Here is a 9,475-nt window from a genome sequence, read left to right as displayed (position 1 = left end):
GAGTGGCTGCTAGGATACAAAAGTCAGGAAATGACTCAGGTCTGTGTACTGCAATGCACAACACAATAATGACATAGCAATGAAATCTTTCTTAGTGGAGACACTATGTGTACCTATTGACTCCTCTCCTTGAGGTGGGGTACAGTATACTTCAAACTGTTCTGAATGTTTTCTTCGGAGCCGAGAGACCTGAAGATTACTTTGTTGTGTATATTTGTGAGCGGTTCCCATTTTAATCTGACGATAGGGGGTTTTGAGAGAGACTGGCGCCCTTGAAGAGATGTATTCTGTGCACGGACAATAGTTCACCACTGTGTGACTATAGAACTCAGGTTTCAGACTCCTTTTTGTGATTTAATTTCTGGCCTTTTTTTTACCTGCCTATACAATTTGTATATATTCTCAAGAGAAAATACATTTATTCAACCATCTAATACTTAACAAAAGGCACATCTCAATATGGTGGTCCAGGTATGCCCTGACATAGGACAGAGTGGGCGGGGCTTTCCTCTTTTGTTCTCTATTGCTCCTGCAAGCAAGGGGGAATGCTGATGACAGCTCCTTGAATGGCCTTCTCCTTGAAGTTTTCAGTTGTGCCTAAAAAAACACTATTTCGCTCAAAACGCATTTATTTGTTTACCTTTAAGTGTGTGTACATTACTGTATTTATACTTGGGCAAAAAAAAAAATTCAACAGGAAATGTTAAAAATAAAATAGCTGAAGTGCGTCTTTAAAGTCTGTAGGGATGGGTGATGGGATTTCTCCCATGCTCATAATGTTGCCATCGTTTTCATAGTCCCGTCCAACCACCTCAGAATGTCATGTTTAATCAGCAGTATACTTTGTGATGAAGAGGCAGCGCGGTGCTTACCTAAGACAAATGGAGCCTGTTCAACTTCATCCTTCCTCCATGGCTGGAACGGCACCTGAGGCTGTTTTGTCATATTTTCTTCTGCTGTAAACAATTCTCTCTAGGCTTTTGTTTTCAATGGTAAAGTGACTGACAATCTGCCTGATGCTATGTTTCACACAAGCACCTGTTCAGTGACATCCATATTGCATAACCAATAAAGCCTTACTATCAAACGTTTTTACTTCACCATGAACCTGTATTTTTTTGCCATAGCACAATACTTGATGGTGTCATGACTGTCCTGATCAGGTCAGGTTACAGGAGACCACAACCCTACAGATTATTTCTCAACCCCAACAGAGAAGGAGAGATCTAGGGTTCTGAAGATGTGGGGGTTTTATGACCCCTCACGCCCCTGGTAAATCCCTCAGGCCACAGACAAATGACCCCTCGGGCCACAGACAAATTCCTTTGTCCTGTTACTACAGAGAACCAGCCTCAGAACATTAAACATTAAATAAATGGACTTTGGAACAATGGTTTCCATCAGCCACAATGGTGGTCATGTTGATAGATGGAATATGAAAATTTATGTCACTTTTGTTTTGTTATTACGTTATTACGAAAACATTGTAACGTGAAGAGTTTTCCTAGTATATGTTTGATGTTTATTTATTGTACGTTGTGTGGAAAATGTTCAAATCAAAGGGAATGTTTTGGTAAAGATGAAATGTTAAGTTAGTTGTCTAAAATTAGATTTGAGTAAAATCTAGACCTTGCCTCATTAACTTGGTACGCCCAGAGAATTGCCTTAACGCCCACTTCTGACCCAGGGGTATAAAACCTGTGAGTATAGAATTTACAGCTAAGACTACGTGACCCAAGCTGCAGCCAATGTCTAAAAAGTCAAAGAACCCAAAACGCAACGCAGGTTTGAAGACAAAGAAATATTTTTTGGTGTGGTACGAACTCATTGGTGAGACCCGGGTCCGTGCAGATTCACGGGCTATACAATGTTCAGAATGAGATTGGTGGAGGTAACTGGTTAATTAGCGGCTGTCATTATTCTGATATTCTTTGAGTTAATTTGGGAAATAGAAACTAGTTTTCCCATGGTGCCCCAGGTTAATGAGTTAATAATTGCTTGATTCAGATAATCACGCAATTAGAAACTTTTAATCATTCGATGAACAACAGTCTGCACATTAACTAATACAACGTCATGACAATGGTGAAGCCTATGTTTGAAAGAGACATTTAAAATGTGGAACTCTTGTAAGCCATTATTGTTAAATTAATCATAAAGTACTTTCATACAAAACCCATGAAAAGATTGCATCGCTGAGTAAAGGAATTAATGAAACTGTCCAATAACCATAGAACTGTATCATAACAATATCATATGCCTTTTGAAAAAAAGTTTGTCAAATGTGAGGACATGCTAATGATGTGCACATCAAACAACAGCAAAAGTGATACAACAGAGATATGCTCTTTGGCATGAAGAAAACTTGAAACAAGCATAACACATTGTTTCTGTCTGGTCAACTGATTTATTCATTTATTTTACCACCAAAGTGATTGCATAGCTAAATGTGCCAAGGTTCACAAGAATAATTACCTCTGTAGTCAATCATTTTATAAAAGTTCATAACTATGTCCTAAAAAGTATTCCTATATAGTCAGTATCGCAAAGTACAAATAGTGAAAAACAGAAAGAAAAGACTGAGCTTTCTAACAAACTATTTCTTCCAGTGAATTTCTCCTCCTCTGTTCTACTCTATCCCTGCTATTATTTGAGTTCCAGAGCACTTTAAGCCCGTTCTGACAAAGTTGCGTCATTTATTTAGAATGCCTTTCCATTTGTCAGGATCCTCGACAGGCAAACATCTGCATGGACATAAATGCTGTAGGACTGAGAGAGAAATAGAGACACACTTCAGTTCCCTCATCAACTGTGAGAGCTTCATCGAAATGCATGAGGTTAGTAATAGTTTAGACAAAAGGCCATGTTAGTCCCGGACTGACTTACTATACGGGAGCAAAGTGGAGTCAGAAGAATGCCAGGCAACTTTGTTCTCCCGAGCTGTGAAGATGATTATTCTTGATGGTCATTTACTGATTGTGTCAACTACATTGACAGCACTGTTTAAATGTTACATTAACCTTAAAAGACTGGATAGGATTTGTACTGTGATTTGAAACAAAAAAAAATGTAATTGCTGTGGATATGTACTGCAGTTCTGAAGTCTTCATATTGAGCTTAACCAATGGCATTGCACTTCACTATTTCATTCCATCAATATTTAATGTCTTGAGTCAAAATGCATCTGTGAATTCAAAGGAAGGCTGTCTGATTAATTTTTAGTTATAGCAGCATTGTAGCAAACCCCATGTGTATTCACCAGCCTCTGCATGCCTTTCTTACACATTGCCCAGACATCACCAATGATTACTTCAACAAAGATTTTAAAAAAGACATTGCCTTAGCTGAGAATCTCCCCATTTCTACTGAAATGGAAATAGCAAAGTTTCAAACTGACGAGAGTCGTGTCCCAAGGCAGTGTTTTCCCCTGGTAATACAGTCACTAGATTTGGTCCACATTCTATCAGAGAGAAAAGAAAAGGAAACTTTTGGGCATGTTAGTAGGAGGTGGGGGTAGCCTACTAGCTCTTACTTAAACCTAGCACTACCAGAATCAATACACATTTAATGTCCCTGCTTCTGCAAGATGGTGTGAACTGAGAACTTTGTCCCCATTTGCTTTGTCTTGTACCCATGCCCAAGAGGAGCAACCATGACGAATGGTAGACACACAAGCAGTAGCCGCATTATGTGGAGATAACATTGACTAAAGTTTAGGGAAGGTTTGTCTTCTTCGAAAATGTATTTTTTTTAAATGAGCGATTAGTAATTAAGAAGGCATCCTAATAGATTACAAGATACAGGGAGTCAGGAGAATGCTTTATTTTTAATTTTATAGAGCCCAGTCATTCCCTAAATTGTGAAGATGATTGTTATGTTGTTCCAACTTCACAACTCCAAAGAATACAGTCCTGTTGGAAGGCTATTTGGCTGCATCTCTTGAAATGTTTTCATTTGAGAATGAGGGACTTATTACCAACACAGTATTATGTGTAAACAGACTTTTGCGCAAACAACTTCATCTTTGCATTGTCCATTTTCAGGTTTTGCCAACGGCAGTTCTTAAAAAGATTTGTAAACAAACCTCTGTGGCTGGCCACAGATATTTCTGTTAGGACCCTTTCAGCTATTCAGTCCAATCTAACTACAATCTAAGCAAATTAGGTCGATCTGCTATCATAATAACAACCTGCTTTGCAACAACAGTAGTTATCCTGTCAGACGGAGCTGGTGACTGACTGAGAACCTCAGTCTAAATGAGTAGGAGAGAGTGAATTAACACATCCTTATGTTATTTCACACCCCTTTCAACCCTCATTCTCACACAGGTCTGTGCCAACAAGGATTACTGCCTCATCAAAAAACACTGCAATGCCACAGTATATCAATGCCCAGCAACTTTATGTCACATTATTCTCATTCCCTCTTTCTCCCTTTCTCCTGTCAAAATGTCCAATAGGAAACATCTATTTGATTGATTGCAAACAAAACATTTACTTCCACTCTACGAGACCAAAGTCAATGTCTGTTGGCTCTCGGTGGTGGTGGTAGAGAAGACCCAGCAAATCAGGAACATTCGCTAAGATTCCCATTAAGTTCTTGTTCGAATTTTATCTAACATTAGGATGATAACGTTCCAAAAACAAACAACAAAATCCACTTTTTATATTTGTTTTATTACAGAAGGGTAAGGATGAATGAGGATAAATGAAATATCAATCAAATGTATTTATAAAGCCCTTTTTACATCAGCCAAACCCAGCCTAAAACCCCAAACAGCAAGCAATGCAGATGTAGTGGCACGGTGGCTACAAAAAATGCCTAGAAAGGCAGGAACATAGGAAGAAACCTAGAGAGGAACCAGGCTCTGAGTCGTGGCTAGTTCTCTTCTTGCTGTCCCGGGTGGAGATTATAACAGTACATGGCCAAGATGTTCATAGATGACCAGCAGGATAAATATTCCAGATATAACAAATATCATTGGTATGTTCTAACATTCACTTCAATATTGTGCACAACATCTGTATCCACCACCACAAGACATTCCCCAAAAGTTCTCATTAGGTTTCCAGGTAATGTATCAGTACAATGCAGCAGTAATGTTTTCCCAGCAAACCAAAATTGGTTCTATGAAAGTTCCCAGAACATTTGTCCAATGTTCTCAAGACAGAAAAACTGTTCAGTCGTGGTGATGATTATGTAATGTTTAAAACATTTGCCTGATGTTGCAAGAACGTTCCTAGAACAATTGTAATAATGTTCTTTAAAGCTTCCCAAAATATTTTATCAGGTTGAGAGAACAGTCTGGTAGGAACATTGTGGGGACATGACAAATGATGTTCCCAAAACGGTCCCCTAGTGAGGATGATTCTACAATGTTTCTTTTAGGGTCCCAAAAATATTCACCTGACGTTACAAGAACAATCTCAGAACACTTTGGTCTGTTCTTTATAAGTTCCCCAGGATGTTTCATTAGGTTGTGGTAACATTGTGGGGAGATATATTGTGGGGAGATACAATAGATATATTCCCAAAAGACAAACTGTGCAGTTGTGATAACATTCGTACAATGTTTAAAGAAAAGGTTGCACGGGACATTCGCTTCATGTTGTGATAATTAAATTAGTCTGTTTCATAGCATAGCATATTTGTTTTAGATTTAACATAATATTCCATTAATGTTCACGCAATACACATTTTACCTTGACTTGGATGTCATTAGAAAATGTTTAGAAAATGTTATATTTAAGTTTTACCTTAACATTCTCAGCATGCAAATTAAAGCAGATTGGGAAAAAAACATGTTTCTCTCCAGGTTTAATGGAAATTCTCATTTGAGGACTAGAAATTCTGAAACGACATACTTCTTGAACTGTGTATTTGAGAATGGTGGGAATCCAGCTGCCTTCTGTAAGGTAATCAAATCTCTGAAACAAAACTCCATCCCCTCATTACCACAGCAGGTTATGACAGCCTGTGGTCCCTTAATAGATAAGATGGACATTTGTGGTACCTTTAATAACCACTTTGCTTCTGTGGGACACCTATTTGATAAAATACTTCTGTCCTTTACTCACCTCGAGCCAGGTTGCAGAGAACACTACATTCCCAGATACACATTCTATATTTTAATGTCAACTATCTGATGTCTATGATGTACTAAGGGCCTTACAAAAAAAATCCACTGGGGCTGACTTGCAAGATCCCTTTTTTCTGCAGCTTTCTGTCCCACTTACTGTAGAATCATTAACCTATATTTTGTACTTGACAATTGTTACTGGAGTTATCCCGAAGATCTTGAAAATGGCAAAAAGGCGGAGATCCTTCTGACTAGGATAACTATGGTCCAATTTCCAAACTATCTTGCCTTGCCAACGTAGTAGAGTCCCTAGCCAATTCTCAGCATCGAACTTTAACTTCTCATTCTATTTAATGAGCACCACTCTGGTTTTAGACCCGGACATAGCACTGTTTCAGCGGGTACACTTGTCTTAGATGATGTGCTCTACTGTTTAGACCATAACAATTGTTGTGCTGCCTTATTCATTGACCTGTCAAAGGTTGACCATTTCTTACTTGTTCAAAGGCCTAGATCTGGACAGGTCACAATCTGTGGTTACTGACGGTATCAAATCTAGTTTCCTCAATATTACAAAAGAGTGCCGCAGGGGTTGATTTTTGGGCCATGTTCTCTTCACTATTTATATAAACAATATTGTTCTATCTGTTAAAACCTGTAACATTCAGCTCCTAGCGGATGACTCCGGTGCCACCTCAGTTCAGCAGGGAATTCCTGACCTTCAACATGGTTTTGACTCAATTTCTTTTACTGATCTTTAACAAGTGCTAAACGCTAATAAAAACACATTTATGTTGTTCTCTGGGTCTCGCAATATTGACCCTGAGCACTTGAGTATTTGCCCATTGAAGGGAGCCCAAATTGAGCAAGTTCCCCATTATAAGGATTTGGTTAATTTAATTGACGATAAGCTCTCTTTTAAAACAAACATTGAAGAACTGACAAAAAAGTTGACAATTAAGAATGGATTCTTTTATAGAAATAAATCCTGCCTCACTTTGGAAAGTAGAAGGAAGATTGTTCAAGCAACGCTTCTCCCAGTACTTATGGTGATAGTCTACATGCATGTGGCAGCCTCTGTTTTAAAACGTTTACTCAGTCAGCACTGCGTTTTATCACCAGGGACAATTTTCGTACGCATCACTGCATTTTATATATATATATATATATACTGTACACACACACACTGCACAAAACTCCGTAACATCTCTGAAAATGTTGCATGTTTCGTTTATATTTTTGTTAAGCATAGTTCTGTTGGCTGTAGAGTCTGACTACCAGAAGGGCTACTTTTGGAATATAAAGCAGTTCTTCATTTCCCCCCACTACAGCTCATGCACTAACTGGAGATCCAGCCATTTTCAGAACTGCTCTCTGGACTGGCTGGCTCTGGCAGTCCCACTGACCTGGGGAAAAATGTGTTTCGTTTTTATGCCCCCAGCTCATGGAATATCCTCCAGGCCACCTTGAAATTAGACTCGCTGGTCTCCATTGGTCAGGTTAGATCAAGTTTAAGGGAGGTGATATGTGAGTTTTGTTTGTTTTGATGAATCTTGTATGTATTGTATTGAAATGATTTATTGTATGTTCATGTTCACAGGGCTCCCTTGCAAATGAGACCCTGGTCTTAATGTTGAAAGTGAAATATAAAATACAACAAACGATATGCTGCGTACTTCTGGGCCCATATTTACAAGTTATACAAGCCTTCAGATCATGAAAAATAAGCCAGGGGGTACCATATCAAGCATCTCAAAGTAGGAATTATATTGGGTGCATTGTTTAAAGTTGAACAGTACATTTTTACATGTATTTTTTTGACAGTTAGTCTAAATTCTATTTATAAATCTGGACAAAATAAACATCCTCCTTTAGTAGAGTATATCTGAGCTTCAAGAGAGAGAGAGAAACAATAATAGGGATGTATTCTAATCTGCTTTAAGGCGCTACAAAATTGCATGTGGAGCATGTGGTAATATTAGGTCAAACTTAAATGTAACATTTTCTAAATGTTCTTGAAATGTTCCTCCAAGAGAAGCTAAAATGTATATTGATTTAACATCAATGGAATATTTTGTTCATTAAGGTAGCGGGACAACTTCCAGCGCAATTCAAATAAATGATCATAAAAATGATGGATATTGAAGATTTAGGTAGATACAAGTGTCTTATACTGATTGAAAGCTTAAAGTCTTGTTAATATAACTGCATTATCCGATTTACAGTAGCCATTACAGCGAAACCATGTCATGCGGCACAGGTTTCATAAATTCACAAATAGCGATTAAACATTCTCTGATTTGTCATCCAAAGGGTCCCAGCTATAACATGTAGTGTTGTTTTGTTAGATAAAATCCTTCTTTATATCCCAAAAAGTCAATTTAGTTGGCTCCATCGATTTGAGTAATCCACTCATTCAACATGCAGAGAAAGGAATCTGAAATCCTACCCCTAAACTTTGTTAAAACAAGTCAAAATATGTTACTATTCACTCCTCAGATACCCTAAAATGTAATCAAACTATAATATTTGTTATGGAAAGAGGTTCAATAGGAAACGATTTTAGCAGGTGCGTCTGGTCTTCATTGTGCGCCCAAACATGAATTTCCAAGACTGTGTCCTTCTAATAAAACTTGTATTTCTTATTTGTTTTGGAAGTTACAAGCCTGAGACCTTGAACATAGACTGTTGACACCCTGTGGAAGCCATAGGAATTGCATCCTGTGAGCTAGAATTCAGTATGCCCCTATACTTTCCATTGTAAGAGCATAGGCTCTCTACATTCAGGTTGGTTGTTCTTTGGATTTTCTCCTACCATATCTATTGTGTTATTGTCTTCTACATTATTTTAACCTGTTAGAGCTCTAGGGGCGCTATTTCATTTTTGGATAAAAAACGTTCCCGTTTTAAGCGCGATATTTTGTCACGAAAAGATGCTCGACTATGCATATTCTTGACAGTTTTGGAAAGAAAACACTCTGAAGTTTCAGAATCTGCAAAGATTTTGTCTGTAAGTGCCCCAGAACTCATTCTACAGGCGAAACCAAGATGATGCATCACCCAGGAATTAGCAGAATTTCTGAAGCTCTGTTTTCCATTCTCTCCTTATATGGCTGTGATTGCGCAACGAATGAGCCTACACTTTCTGTCGTTCGCCCAAGGTCTTAGCAGCATTGTGACGTATTTGTAGGCATATCATTGGAAGATTGACCATAAGAGACTACATTTTCCAAGTGTCCGCCTGGTGTCCTGCGTCGAATTCGGTGCGCAATTGCCAGCTGCTTCTACTTTACCATTTGATTCAGGGGAGAAAGCATGTGTCCAAGAACGATGTATCAATGAAGAGATATGTGAAAAACACCTTGATGATTGATTCTAAACAACGTTTGCCATGTT

This window comes from Oncorhynchus mykiss, chromosome 28 (assembly GCF_057628025.1).
Source record: "Oncorhynchus mykiss isolate SJ-2025 chromosome 28, ASM5762802v1, whole genome shotgun sequence".
Taxonomy (NCBI): Eukaryota; Metazoa; Chordata; class Actinopteri; order Salmoniformes; family Salmonidae; genus Oncorhynchus; species Oncorhynchus mykiss.
This window is presented reverse-complemented; position numbering follows the sequence as displayed.